At 43.0% G+C, this 14,561-nt stretch overlaps 1 pseudogene across 1 annotated transcript in view; it reads left to right on the top strand.

Annotated features, from left to right (window-relative positions):
• Nucleotides 1-553: 553 nt before the first annotated feature.
• The window catches only part of LOC306742049 (putative nuclease HARBI1), a 45,934-nt pseudogene continuing 31,926 nt past the window's right edge, over nt 554-14,561 (top strand). Inside the window, exon 1 of the transcript in view lies at nt 554-782. The product of the transcript in view is annotated as a putative nuclease HARBI1 (transcript). The remainder of the gene's footprint in view (nt 783-14,561) is intronic.

Below are 14,561 nucleotides of genomic sequence, written 5' to 3'. Positions count from 1 at the left end.
TGCAGAAAATAGAGCCCTTGATTATGAGGCCAAGCTCACCCAGAAAATGATTCCACCAAATAGAGATACATATTTACTGGATCGTTATGCCCAAAACAAAGAGACTAAGGTAAAATGGTACTCTGGTACTTCAGTTACGACAGTTAGTAAACAGTGAATGGATTTCAAATTCACAGAAGTAACATTCCTAAAACCGCATAAAAAACTATCAATCAAGACGTTGTACCATTTACTGCCTGGGTTGAGGTTAATTTCCGATTCGCAGCTAATATGCCACCACAGGTAGCGGTCCCCTTATTCATCATGAAAGACCATTGGCACAAATGTAATCAGTGGGATTGTTCACCTTGAACTGAGTTGCATCTTCGTTCTTCTTATCTGTGTGGACAGCCATCTGTCTGCAGACGGACAAGTCGTGTTGGTGTTATCTAAGTGAAATGCGGTGGTGTTGCCTGTATGAGGGTTGTCTCTGGGGGCTCCAGTATGCCCACATTCAGGGAATATATGGACTGATTTAAAGATCTCCTATGATGTGATGTATTATATCGTGTCAATGGAGTGCATCGACACTTGCGTGGGCTGGCCTGGGTCAGTGCTCAACTCAAGAGTTCTCTGCCACAGCCCGCTCTACCGGCGTTCACTCTACACTCCTCCAGGGCACTTCATCTCAGACGGAGGCATCCTCTGCCCCTCCAAGAGGCCTTCATTTCTAGGGCTTTTAGGGTTTCCGGGCTATCTTCTGCAAGTGCTGGAGGTGCACTACACCTTCGTACCTCATGCAAGTAATCACTCAACAAGATATTTTGGGTTACTGAAGAACAAGTAGATCATGTGTATATATATATATATATATATATATATATATATATATATATATATATATATATATATATTTCCGTTTTGTGTCGTCTTCCACGTGAAAGAGGATGAGGGGGAGAGCTGTTTGGAGGCAGTAACTGGTACTCCTTGGCGGGACCAGCACAGCACACGTTCCATCAAGAACGTTATATGACTTAGAGACAAATGGACAACATCTGCATCAAATATTAGAGCTTTCTCTGATGCTTTGGCTTTAGTAAATAATGCAATTTATATATCTCATATTAGCTCAGCGTTTAGGTTTAGGTAATGCATATACTCAGTGAACCATAAATACTTCTTACTGCTTTCCATTTGTCTTTACAGGTACATTTGTGAGAAATGATCGACAGAGCTCAGTGAAGAAGAAAGCATTTAATGTGAAGAGATAATTCATCTTTACACATCCATGTATGATACAGAGTTAACGTAACCAGATTGTTAATGGCATATTGATTAGTGTAGGAGTTGTCCCCATGTCTTCGTGACTACACACTAGTGGTGGGCCGTGGATTTTCTACCTGCGCATTCACTGGATCAGCTGTTTAACAGCTGGACAGCGATAACTTTGTGACTTTAGGCTTAGCAGGCCCGCCACTGCTACACACTGTCAGACCAGTGACACTTACTGAAGAGAGGCAGCATCCCAAAAGAACTGAACTATTTCAAAAGCAGTAAATTATGTTTGAAACACTTTGAAAATACTGTTGAGACTATTGAATAATTCATATTGTCATCAGTCTACTCAAATACAGTTTGGCTGAACCAGATAAATGCGTTGTGTTGTTCACAGTGGTAAAGAATACATTTTTCATAGTCAGGATGTTCATGGACCAGGTCTTGTCTTACCCCTCTGCATAATCAATTAGGTATTTCATATGACCCGTTTAAATTAAAGTAATAACATAAAACCTTTGTGCTTAATGCCACAAGATCATAAAAAAAAGAGAAAAACCCTCCTTTAAAAATGAAGCATTTTATTGACAATGAAATGTAATTTGCCGAAACATAATACAAAGAAGTATAAATGGCGACCGGGTGGGAGCGTGACCGGAGAGTGTTATTACACTTTTACGTATGGTTTTAGCCCAACAACCTGAAAATAAAACAAGTATTCACGTTACAAAGTCTTTCAAAAATGATTTCTCCTTCGTTCTGATAAACAGCCGCCACCTCCTCTCAGCGCTTTCTCACCACAGCGAGGCCAAACTGCCACGCCACTCGCCCCATTATGTTTTTTATAGCCAAGAAACGTTCACTCACACAAAAATTGTCTGTTATTGCATAACAATAAACAGTGCAAATGTCTAGAGGCATAATATAAATTAGGTTAGTGCGTATCTCTTCAGATATGCACTAACCTAATTTATATTATCCTCTTTATTCCTATAAATAAAGTAAATTATCAATCCATAGTTTTATTTCAATAAACATAGCAACACATATCTTCACTTCTCCCTACCTGCTTCCTCCAGTTGGTATTTCCAGGAACTATAAATGGGTGCTCGGGCTTCTCCTCAAGCCGATATACTAACCGGAGCTGGTTAGCTGGATGGTAAGTGTGGAGCAAAGCAGTGGCTCTGATCAGCCGAGGAAGCGCCGGGCTATGAAGGAAGATGAGCTTGGCAGGATTGCTGCAGAGTTGAGCGTCAAAATCAGCAGATGCCTGTGTTAGAGTTTAAGGTGTTATCTTTCCCACAGCAGAACACATGTTGGACATTGTTAGATTTGGGTGGATATCATATCGGACTATAACTTTATCTAAAATACCAATTTAACCGTGTGTGCGTGTGTGTGAGTGAGAGAGAGATAGTGATAGCTCCAGGCTAGCGCATCAAGGTGGCTCCTGGCCTTTTGTCTGTTGATGAGCCATCAAGACACACAAAACATAGTTTTTTGTCAACTCTGATTGTTGGCTTTTGTCTGTAGTATGAAGGCTGTTTGTAGTAGATATTTCCCCACAACTTATCTGTCTGTCTCTCTCTATATATTTATCTGTAGGTTTGTGACACCATACTTGGCACACCAGGGAACGCTTTGCCTTCAAAGACCACCTCATCAGTGTCACCTTACTGCAGGGCCCCCAGTTTAAATGTATTTACAAGTAGTGGGGCCTACTCTGTCAAACACCCAATGTAAAATGTGATGTCTCTCTTTCTGACTCTATTCTGCTCTAAACCTCTTTCATGTGAGGGTGTGGGCACCTCTTTTATTCTGTAAACCTCTGAAACCCAACCCTATGTTTCTTAAACCATTCCGCTTTGAACTTCTCATGCCCAAAGTTACAGTTGATAGTTGTTATTGGACAGTGTTGAGCACTGTGTTTTCTTGAAATAAAGCTTTGTTTTTTAGAATATTCTACTCAAAACCTCTTTTCTTCTCTTTGTGAAGTGCTATTTAAACCGCGTCGCCCAACTGCGCCCTCCCCTACCCCCAAAAAAGAATCGATGAGTCACGCACGTGTAACTTACGAACGGTAAAACCAGCATTTCCTCTTGCACCCCACCTGTAATATGCCCCAGTTTGATAGATACCGACTTACAGGAAACATGGTGTTCATTTTGTGAGGCACAGTGGACAATCGAGTTCACAAGCACAACTCGGAGGCAGGTGGCAGGCAAAGTTCTGTAGTCGTGTATTCAGGCAGGGGTCAAAACCAGGAGATCAAACAAACAGGCAAACAAATCCGATAAGGGGCTGGCAAAAGCCAAGGTCGGCAAGACGGGCATAAACGGGGTCAGAACAGGTCGGCAAAAAGTACAAAGATATGCTGGAGAGTTTGGCACAATGGACAAGACAATCTGGCAGAGGACACGTGCAAGTGAGGGGACCTAATAGTGAGCTAATGAGGGAACGGGCAGCAGGCGAGATGGGCGTGAGGGAACGGGCTGCAGGCGAGATGGGCGTGAGGGAACGGGCTGCAGGCGAGATGGGCGTGAGGGAACGGGCTGCAGGCGAGATGGGCGTGAGGGAACGGGCTGCAGGCGAGATGGGCATGAGGGCCAGGTGACTGTGATGAGGGGTAATCAGGCATGAGTGGCAGGATCTGGAATGACAGGAGAGTGGTTAAAACTGACAGACAGGATGAAAACACTTAATACGACGGGGAATCCGTGACACATTTATTTTAATGACATCCACAAAGTGTACAGGCTTTGTCACTGCAGTGTGTTTTTTTCGGGCTTTTGGAAGAATATTTCCATTGGGGGTGACTGTGGATAAATGGTTAGCATGCCCATCTTTCAATCAGAGGGTTGGTGGTTCGTGCCCCGGCTCTGCTAGTCCTCGTCGTTGTGTCCTTGAGCGAGACACTTAACCCCTTATTGCTCCCTGTTGCTGTGTCTGTGGTGTATAGAGCAAAAATGTATGTCGCTTTGGATGAAAAGCGTCAGCTAAATGAAATGCAATTTCCAGAGCCTCGATATGTGAAGTTAGAAATGTCATTTATGGACCACCAGGCTGTTTGTCTTGACCTGCAAATACATGTACTGTTAGGCTTTAACAGTGATATCTCATAGCTTAAAATAGAATGCCAGAATGTCGACTATAATTTGACGGTGGCCTCGATGTGTGTCTGTTTATTCTAGGAGCAACTGAAAAGGGACTTTCTTCAGAGACTACTGACTAAAGTGTCCCAGGCCATGCAAAGACTGCCCCTAGATGTGGACTACTTGCAGTTTGTAGTCAACCAGGAGATGGTTCTGTTTAGGTCATTACCGGGTCAGGTTGAGATGCCAGAGGATGTTGTAAATGCTTTGATGCAGTTGTCAACACTTGTCAATATAGACAACTCTGATCTGACCCCTAGTCAGGTGCCAGTGATGCAAGGAGAAATGGGACGGCCAAAATACGTTGTGTCTCTTGAACAACTACAGAGCCTGATGAAAATGTTCCTGCCAGTGTCACGCATTGCAAAACTTCTGGGTATTTCTGAGAGTACAGTGAAAAGGCGCATGCACGATAATGGCCTTTACATAATGCAGTTGTACAGTAACTTAACTGATGAACAACTAGACAATTTGGTGAGGTCAGTGAAAGCCAGGACTCCACATGTAGGATACCGAATTATGAAAGGACTCCTGCTGGCCATGGGCCACCGTGTCCAGTGGAAGAGAGTGTTTTCATCCATGCATCGTGTAGACTCTGTTGGTGTACTCTTAAGAATGACAAGGATGGGATGTGTTGCAAGTAGGACATATTCTGTTCCGGGTCCTCTGCACTTAGTACATATCGACACAAATCATAAACTCATCAGGTAGGCCATAGATGTTATATATACATGCTATTTAGATACAGTACCTTGTTTTGCATCCACAAAAAAGGTACACATACTAAATTAAACTGATTTTGTGTTTCTTTTTTCCAAAAGATATGGCCTTATTATTTTTGGAGGGATTGACGGCTTCTCACGAAAGGTTATTTATTTTTCACCAATAACCATAAGTGAGATGTGTTGAGAATGACCTGCTAAACTTGCAGTAGGTCCTTTATTAAAGGATCTATATTTTTGTCAGTATCCATCTGATGCCACATAGCAAAAATGTCTGAGTGAACAAGCTAGTATTTACAAACATTTACGGGTCTGAAAAAAATTCTGTTCCAGATCATGTACATGGGTGCGGCGACCAATAATAAAGCATCCACTGCACTTGATTTCTTCTTGGAGGGAGTGCAAAAGTATGGCTTTCCATTAAGGTAAGACTAGCAAATAGGTGTGTCTCAGTCATACTCATTCCCCAGTCATTTGTGAATTAGCTGTCAGTTAAAGATGTTCATACTTTTTATTTGTTAGGTGTGAACTAATGTTATACTGGAAAACAGTTCCAGTATTCTTGTTTGAACGGGTTGAGCAGTGAGCTGACCAAAGAGATTTATAAACAACTAAGACATGAAGTAACTATGACCGATTACACTAGGTTGTTAAGAATTTAAACAAATCCTATACTTCTAATTTGTCTGACGTCTATGTATATGTGTGTAATACATTCTCTTTAGAGTAAGAGGTGACCAAGGAGTGGAAAATGTTGGCATAGCACGATGCATGTTCACCATTAGAGGCTGCGGAAGGGCAAGTTTCCTGTCAGGAAAGAGTGTGCACAATCAAAGGTATTTTTTTTACATATCAGTATAATTAATGCCATAGGTTGCCTTCCACAGAGACATAATTTGTGAAATATTAAATATACTATACATAAGGGTAATTTGATGCTTCCCCCCCAGAATAGAGCGTCCGTGGCGGGATGTTTGGATGGCTGTTACAGACGTGCACTACGAAGTTCTTCACAGCCTTGAGGATGAAGGTGTTCTAGATCCTTCTGATAGCATCCACCTGTTCTGTGCCCAGCTCTTCTCTTAACATATGCTGTTACTCTTAACGTTCTGCTGTCCCGTGGGCGTCCTTTCCTGGACATTCTAGTGTACACTGTACCCCCTATTTATAGTTCGGTACGAGTTCGGTATGAGTGCCATATGTTTCTGGAAACCTACGATTCTTGTGATTCCAGCTGTGCAATCAGTTTCAAGATCAGATCACCACAGCAGCTACAAACAACACTTTTGTCAGACAACAACAAACAAACAAACAAACAATAGCAAAATCCAGGCAACTCACCGATGACGCCTCATATTGATCCATAAATCCATTACATTCCAACAACAACTGCGTTGTTACGTCGTAAAGGTCCAATAAAAAAAATCCCATAATTTTTTTGGTCCAAAACACGTGATTACGTCCATAAATATCCACCAACTGGTGTTGCATCACTTCATGTCAGATGGAAGATATGAAAGAATAACGTTTTGTTTTTGAGAAAAAAAGACCAAAATGACCGCCGAAATCTAAGCTTTGTATTGGATCCCCACTTGAACCAAGAGGAGCTTCATGTCCTGACTGACAGGCTATATTACCCAACCAGAAGCTACGTTGAAGTTCAGGCTCAACCTCTATTTTCTTACGTGGCTCAAGCCTGTCACCTCATACAGCTCAGATGACAGGCGTTTCGTACAGCTAATGAAATTGCCTAAAAAACGAATCCCAGGGAGAGGGGTGCAGGTAATCCCAACAGCCTTCAATTTGATGAGAAGAGACAGCTGCTCACAGAGCCTTAGTTTGTCATTGAATTAGCATGAAAATGCATTCTGAAGAGAATTTAATGATTTATATGTTGTACTGCCTTACTTTGACTAAAGTTTCATGTCCCACTTATACTAAAGAATGTGTCTCGCTTGTACTAAAGAATGTGTCTCGAAGCTGAGCAAAGCTGGGAAGCCACAACTGGTCGAGTTCTCAGTCACTCTTGACCTTGGCTAAACAGATTAGAAAGAGGCCGCTGTGGCCTTATATGCCCTTGCTACCGCATATTAACACATAAAGCTTGCTTTTGGCCGTTATCGGTCTGGCACAGGGACGGTTGTCTGGCTCCTGTCGTGTGTGGGAGGTTCCGCCTTTGTGCTCAGTGTGGCTCACCCTTGTGACCTTTAGATGTCTGAATTACAGACGGACTCAGCTCCCTTTTTCGCTACTAAGACTGAGACAAATATGAAAGTCAGATAAGGGGGAGTCTCACAGAAATGGGATAAATATCCATTGTTCTTAGAGAACGGTGCCCACTCTCATTCTGGGGGTGTGCTGACTGTGTGCAGACTGTATGCAGAGCAGACCATCAGGGGAGCTGAGTCCAAGGCCTTGTAATAGATATGCATTTCATGTATGTGTGTAATTGCTAAATAAATAACCTTAACTGTAATATAACCTGTTCTGTCAATTCTTGAACACTCGAGGAATATCCTGGCGAGGAGGATTCCTTTTCAATTCATACTTCATTTTCTCTGTATCAGCAATACTGGTAGTACATATATAGTACCTCTATACGTTTGCAAGACTATAAGCCTTTTTAAATAGGTATATAGTATATATATCATGAATATTTTCAGTCTCAAAATGGAAAAACTAATTCAACCCAAGCGCTCTTTGGTGACGTGGTTGATTACGTTACTGTCATCTGTCCATCATCGTATAAAGCCCGCCCTGACAATTTGATTGGTCCGAACAATTTTTGATTTTGGATAATTTCTCCCCAATGGAGCAGTGCCAGACCGAACTTCTAGACCTCAAATGTTGTGGGCGGGGCTAAGTTCGGCTGGTACCAGGCTACATCTTTAGCATACCACCCAAAAATCCACTAGAATGCATGAAATAACATCTACTTAAACCAAAATGTCCTGGGGATGGACCATCAGCTATGTCTTTGCTTCACAGAATGTAACCAATGTTGTCCATCTCCAGTAGACCGCCCTTATCAACGACTTTGGGCCCCACAAACCACCAGAATGCAGGGTACAACATGGGTACAACGCCAAATTAATTCCAATTTCCTGATATTTGAGCCACCAACATGTGTGGCTGCGTATGCGGCAAAATTTTGGTCACCCCCCGACAAAATCTCACTCACACAAGGTTTTTTGAAAAGTTGGCAGCTCTGGTAGAAGACAGCAGGACGTGTGTAGAAGACAGCAGGACATGTGTCAGGGAGAGCAGGAAGTGTACAGTGACAGTGTAGTCCTTTCCTCTGAAGCGTCAGGTGAAGCGATGTTGGTTTCTGATGACTGCGGCAGACTGACAGCTGATCACAGCTGATCAGCTGTCAGTCGCTTTAACAGCTGACAGAGTTTTGTCTAGAGAGTTTTTAGCGAACATTCCAATAAAAATGCACTTAAAATATTGATAACAATTATCGTATGTTTTCAGTTGATTTAATGGTGTTAAACTACAATTTATATTAATAAAGACAGTTATCATGAGTGTCAGAGTGGAGATGTTTTCTCTGTCGTCTGTTACGGTTTAATAAACTGCATTGAGTATTTTTATGCTGTGATGTGTCCTGCTTATACGCGCAGGATCCATTTCTACCGGCGGAATGCGTCTTATTTATTTATTATTTACGTCGGCATGTTTTGAAATTCTAATTGTGACATCATTATAAAATAACCCACAATATAAATATAGTTTCTCTTCATTACGTGTTGTAAAGAAGCGTTTCCTCTCTCCAGCTCTCTCTGATTTTAATTACATACATAATAAAAATTATTGAGGGAAACAACAGATCAAATTGTTGAAGACAGTTGTTTGTGGTCCTTTTGTTGTTCAGACCTACAATGAACATATTTTAACCAGATGGTGAATAAGAAAACAGATATAATATATAGCTTGAGTTTAATCTGTGATCGTGTTCACTCTGGTATGACACTGCTATGAAACTCCAGCGATCAGTCCGCTCAGCTGCAGCGTCCAATCACATAACAGATGAACAGTGAGGAGGCGTGTCCAGCGTTAAAACACTTTCTGGAAGCTTGCTCTCGGGGCTCCTCGGTCATGACTCCTCCGATTTCCCTCCTCACTCCTCGATCCTCGCTCCTCCGAACAGAATAAGAGCTTTGGGACAGCCGTCAAGATGGCGGCGCAGGACCACTTCCGGTTCAATCGAGGAGCGAGGAAACGACAATTTAGAGACTTGGGATGTACCCTATGACTGATAACTTAGACTGATAAGCTCTGGTATCAAGGAGGAAATTGGCGCAACTAACGATTGCCAACGTAAACAAAGCGATCTTTTACTCACTTGTTGAGAAGGGAGTCACCAAGCCTTTGACAGGACGATAGCTCTGCATGAAATGGGGACGGCGGGAAAATAATAAGTTACACTAACACTAACGTCGGGTGAAATCCACCCGAAAATATTTTTCCCTCATCACTAACGTCGGGTGAAAATCACCCAAACACGTCTCAGCCGAAAAAAACAGCGATCGGAGCAGAGAGACACGCCCACCTTCAATAACGTCTGTGAGAAGCCTGAAGCTACAGAAGGCCCCACGGAACTCAGACAAAAGCAACACAATGAAAATAACGTAAACACAATTGCTCGGGTGAAAATCACCCGACGTTAGTGTTCTAGGGTTAAACTTGATCTAACAGGAAGCCAGTGGAGATCAGCCAACACAGGAGTAATGTGATCTCTCCTCCTAATCACTAATAGAGAAAAACAAGAGCAACCCTAGGTTTCTCTTTAGCACTGTGGCCGGGCTGGCTGAGAGTCATAGCTCTGTGGATCTATGTATTTCTATAGACGTCAGTAATAATGACTTCATGAAGTTCTTCAATGATAAGATTCTGGCTATTATACAGGATCGGTGGTGCCCTCGGCTACTGCCAGTCCATCCTCAGGTGGGGTGGCCATGGAGGCGGCTGTAGGCCTTGATGTGTATCTGGATGGATTTTCGATTTGCATTTGAACCAGCAAAGGTGGTGAAGAGGGTCTGTGGGAAATGGACTGCGACTAGAAATACAATTCTCATTGTACTGTAACATATATATCTGAATAACAATTCCTTCTAGGTAAAATATTTTGTTAGTAGACACAGGAGGGCGGAGTGAGGACTTCAGCTACCGGAAAACATGAATGTTATGGAGCCATCTTCAAAACCTACGCTAAAGAGAGACTCCGCCCCTGTGGGACTTTAAGCCAATTGCATGTCGTAGAACTAACCAATGAGTTGCCTTAAACTCCGTGAATGAGAGGATAACTAACACACGCAGGAGAAGCAGCCCTTTTAAATCCCCACGTGACCGGACAAGACCTGCGGTCTGGAGTTCGTCAAGGATCGAGGGGCCCCGATCGGATTGCATAAACTGCTTCTGTCATCATCTTCTATTAAATAATTATTAGTATAACTCATTTTGGACTCTAGACATTATTCCCCACACCACCTTCCACAATTTTTGATCACTTGTCGATCAAGCCAGAGGAAATCCATCAGGTCGCTAAACTTCAAGCGTGTGTTAAAGACATAAAAACCTGGATAACCTGCAACTTCCTGATGTTGAACTTGGACAAGACTGAAGTTATTTTAAGAAATCTATTATCTGATGATATGGTTCATCTGAATGGCATTGCTCTGGCATCCATCACCACCGTAAGGAATCTCAGAGTTATTTTTGATCAGGACCTGTCCTTTTGGATCCCTCATGAAACCGATCTCATGGACTGCCTTTTTTCACCTGCGGAACATAAAAAAAGGCATATTCTGTCTCAGAGCGATGCAGAAAAGTTGATTCACGCATTTGTTACTTCAAGACTAGACTACTGTAACTCCTTATTATCAGGCTGCTCTGGTAAGTCTCTTGGGCCTCTCCAGTTGATCCAGAATGCTGCAGCTCGTGTACTAACAAGGATGAGTAATAGGCTCCTCTGGCATTACGGAGGGCCTCCTTATACAGTGCATCCGGACAGCGCTTCACTTTTACGACATTTTGTAATGTTACAGCCTTATTCCAAAATGGATTAAATTCATTTTTTTACACACAACACCCCATAATGACAAAGTGAAAAGAGTTTTGGGGAAATTTTTGCAATTCTATTAAAAATAATGAACAAAAATTCACAAGTATTCACAGCCTTTGCTCAATACTTTGTTGAAGCACCTTTGGCAGCAATTACAGCCTCAAGTCTTCTTGATTTATGGGCAGTTTCTCCCATTCTTCTTTGCAGAACCTCTCAAATTCCATCAGGTTGGATGGGGAGCGTCGGTGCACAGCCATTTTCAGATCTCTCCAGAGATATTCAATCGGGTCCAAGTCAGTGTCACGGTTCAGCGCCACACGTTTCTCTATTAGTCTTCACTACTTAGGTCCCCTCACTTGCACTTGTCCCCTGCCAGATTGTCTTGTGTTTTAGAAGCAAGCTCTCCAGTGTTGTTGTGTGAAGTAAAGGATTCTGAGTTTGCTACCTCTGTCTCGTGAGTCGTGCTTCTGGGTCCTAGTCCTTCTAACCGTTACAGTCAGGGCTCTGGTTGGGCCACTCAAAGACATTCACAGAGTTGTCCCGAAGACACTCCTTTGTTATCTTGGCAGTGACTGGTTTCCTCCAGACATGACCCTTGGCATTCAGGCTGTTGGATTCCCTGTCTGCTCGTAAGTCTCCACCCCCGGTTTCCGCCCACTGTCAGGCCCCTCTCCTTCATCCCAGCTGTTGTGCATTGCCTTGATCACCGGCAGGTGATTTAGGGACCACTGCGTACCTGGCTCATTTGTCGGGTTGTTCCAGTTCCAGTCTGCTTCTTCAGGTGAGAGTGGATCACAAGAGCGGTTGAGTTGCCCTCCCGACTCTGGAGCGGAATCAGTCTGCCGTGCTTCAAGAGCATTGACTACAAGAGCGGTTGAGTTGCCCTCCCGACTCTGGAGCGAAATCCGTCCGGCGTGCTTCAAGAGCAGCCTTCACAAGAGCGGTTGAGTTGCCCTCCCGACTCTGGAGCAGGGGAGGTGGATCTCCTGTGTTCGCTGGACATTACCGTTGGTATTAGTTTGTCTATTTGTTTTGTCGCAATAAAGTCCGCCCTTGGAACTTGAACTGCTGCGTCTGCATTTGGGTCCTCAACACCACACCCCTTCTAACACAGGCCAAATAGTTCAATCTTTCTTTCATGAGACCAGAGAATTTTGTTTCTCATGGTCTGAGAGTCCTTCAGGTGTCCAGCAACGCTGGAGCTCTGTCAGAGGGACCATCGGGTTCTTGGTCACCTCCCTGACGAAGGCTCTTCTCCCCCGATCGCTCAGTTTGGCTGGTCGGCCAACTCTAGGAAGAGTCCTGGTGGTTCCAAACTTCTTCCATGTACGAATGATGGAGGCCACTGTGCTCATTGGGACCTTCAATGCTGCAGACATTTTTCTGAACCCTTCGCCAGATCTGTGCCTCGATACAATTCTGTCTCGAAGGTCTACAGACAATTCCTTGGACTTCATGGCTTGGTTTGTGCTCTGACATGCACTGTCAACTGTGGGACCTGATATAGACAGATGTGTGCCTGTTCTAAATCATGTCAAATCCAAGTGGACTCCAATCAAGTTGTAGAAACATCTCAAGGATGAACAGTGGAAACAAGATGCACCTGAGCTCAATTTAAGTGTCATGGCAAAGGCTGTGAATACTTATGTACATGTTATATTTTCATTCCTTATTTTTAATAGATTTGCAAAACTTTCCCCAAAACTTCACTTTGTCACTATGGGGTGTTGTGTGTAGAATGTTGAGGTAAAATAATAAGGCTGTAACATAACAAAATGTGGTAAAAGTTAAGCGCTGTGAATACTTTCCGGATGCACTGTATGTTCTCAGACTATCCCACCAAACCAACTGGGACTCCTCCAGACCGTTGGAACGCCATATGCTCTCAAGCTTCCGCGATGCTTGCTTCAATATGCGGGTCTGAGTGAGCCTCCTTTGTCTAATTATCCTCTTTTTTTTTTAGAGGGACTATCGAGTCCAGGGTCACTCAGTGAGCCAGTAGCACCATCGACAAATTCAGTTAGACATCTGGTGTAGAAACATTTACCCAACACCGTACACTCCGGTAGTATAAACTCAAAAGTTATAAGGCGATGGTCTGATAAAAGAGGGCTCTGTGCAAACACTACTAAATGGACCACGTCAACGCCATACGCAAGAACAAGGTCGAGGGTGTGGGCAAAGCAGTGAGTCGGTTCCTGTACTCTCTGACAAAAGCAAATCGAATCCAACAATGAAATAAATACAGCACTAAGGCCATCATTGCAGACATCCACATGAATATTAAAATCATCTACAATAATAACCTTATCAGTCTTAAGGACCAAACTTGATAAAATGACTCTTAAGCTGAACATTTGAATCTCGATTTTGGAGCAACAGGACTGATGGGGAGGGTGTAGGAGTTGGGAACTGTATTGTTTTTTTAAGCTTAGTTGGTCAAATTTAGACTTGCACAGTGTAAAATAAAGAAATGTTTATGTGTACATTACAATGCACGAGATATAATTGATAAGGGATATTATTATGAAGGATTTGTAATTGTATGCATATTAAGGTCACTGTTTTTATTACTGGATAATGATTAATGTGTGAATGGATGTTAGACAATGGTGCATGCTGGAGCCAGTGAACTTTCACTTTAAGGAATTGTAGTTCTCTTGTTCGCCTGAGGCGGCGGAGCTGAACTTGGACTTTATGCTTTTGAGATTACAGAAATAAAATGTACCTATTTTACATCTTCTCAAACTGTTTTGTTTGCATAGAGCATTCAGTGTCAATGTTATAGGCTTTTATATGTGTCCATGTCCAGGCCATTTAGAGATTTGTTTATCTCCCTGAAGCAGTTCCTATCCAGCTGAAGACAGAACCCATTATTCTCACACATCCATACAGGCAGCTAGTACACTGTTTCCTCCCCAGAATGACTTTGTCTGTCCTTTTCCCACTGTCCTTTGTGTTTGTGGGGACAGGAAAGTGGCCTTTAGTGGGGGGTTTAGGTGGGCCAGCAAGTGGCAGAACTCTCAGAAACTATACTAATACTATTATTTACAACCCCAACACATTATTTCCAAAGAAAACACCACTCAAAAGGCAGGTGAAAGGCAGTGAAAAGCCAGTCAAAGTCCCTGGTCTCTGCAGCTGCTCTCTGCTGCTGCTGCTTCTGCTCTGCTCACTTTCACCCCTCCCCCACAGACAAGCTCGCAGCTGTTTTTTATTACCATTACCATAATGGATCGCAAAGTAGCATTGGAAAGCTACGCTTCTTAGCGTTCAGAATCAGTTGGAATTACGTCGATGGCGTAAATATTCAACGAGTTATGATCATTTTAGTTTTGCATCCTGTTTGCATGTTACTTTTTGTAA

The sequence above is a fragment of the Taurulus bubalis genome (assembly GCF_910589615.1).
Source record: "Taurulus bubalis genome assembly, chromosome: 10".
Taxonomy (NCBI): domain Eukaryota; kingdom Metazoa; phylum Chordata; class Actinopteri; order Perciformes; family Cottidae; genus Taurulus; species Taurulus bubalis.
Note: the sequence above shows the minus strand (reverse complement) of the source record. Positions and strands in the feature narration are given on the sequence as shown.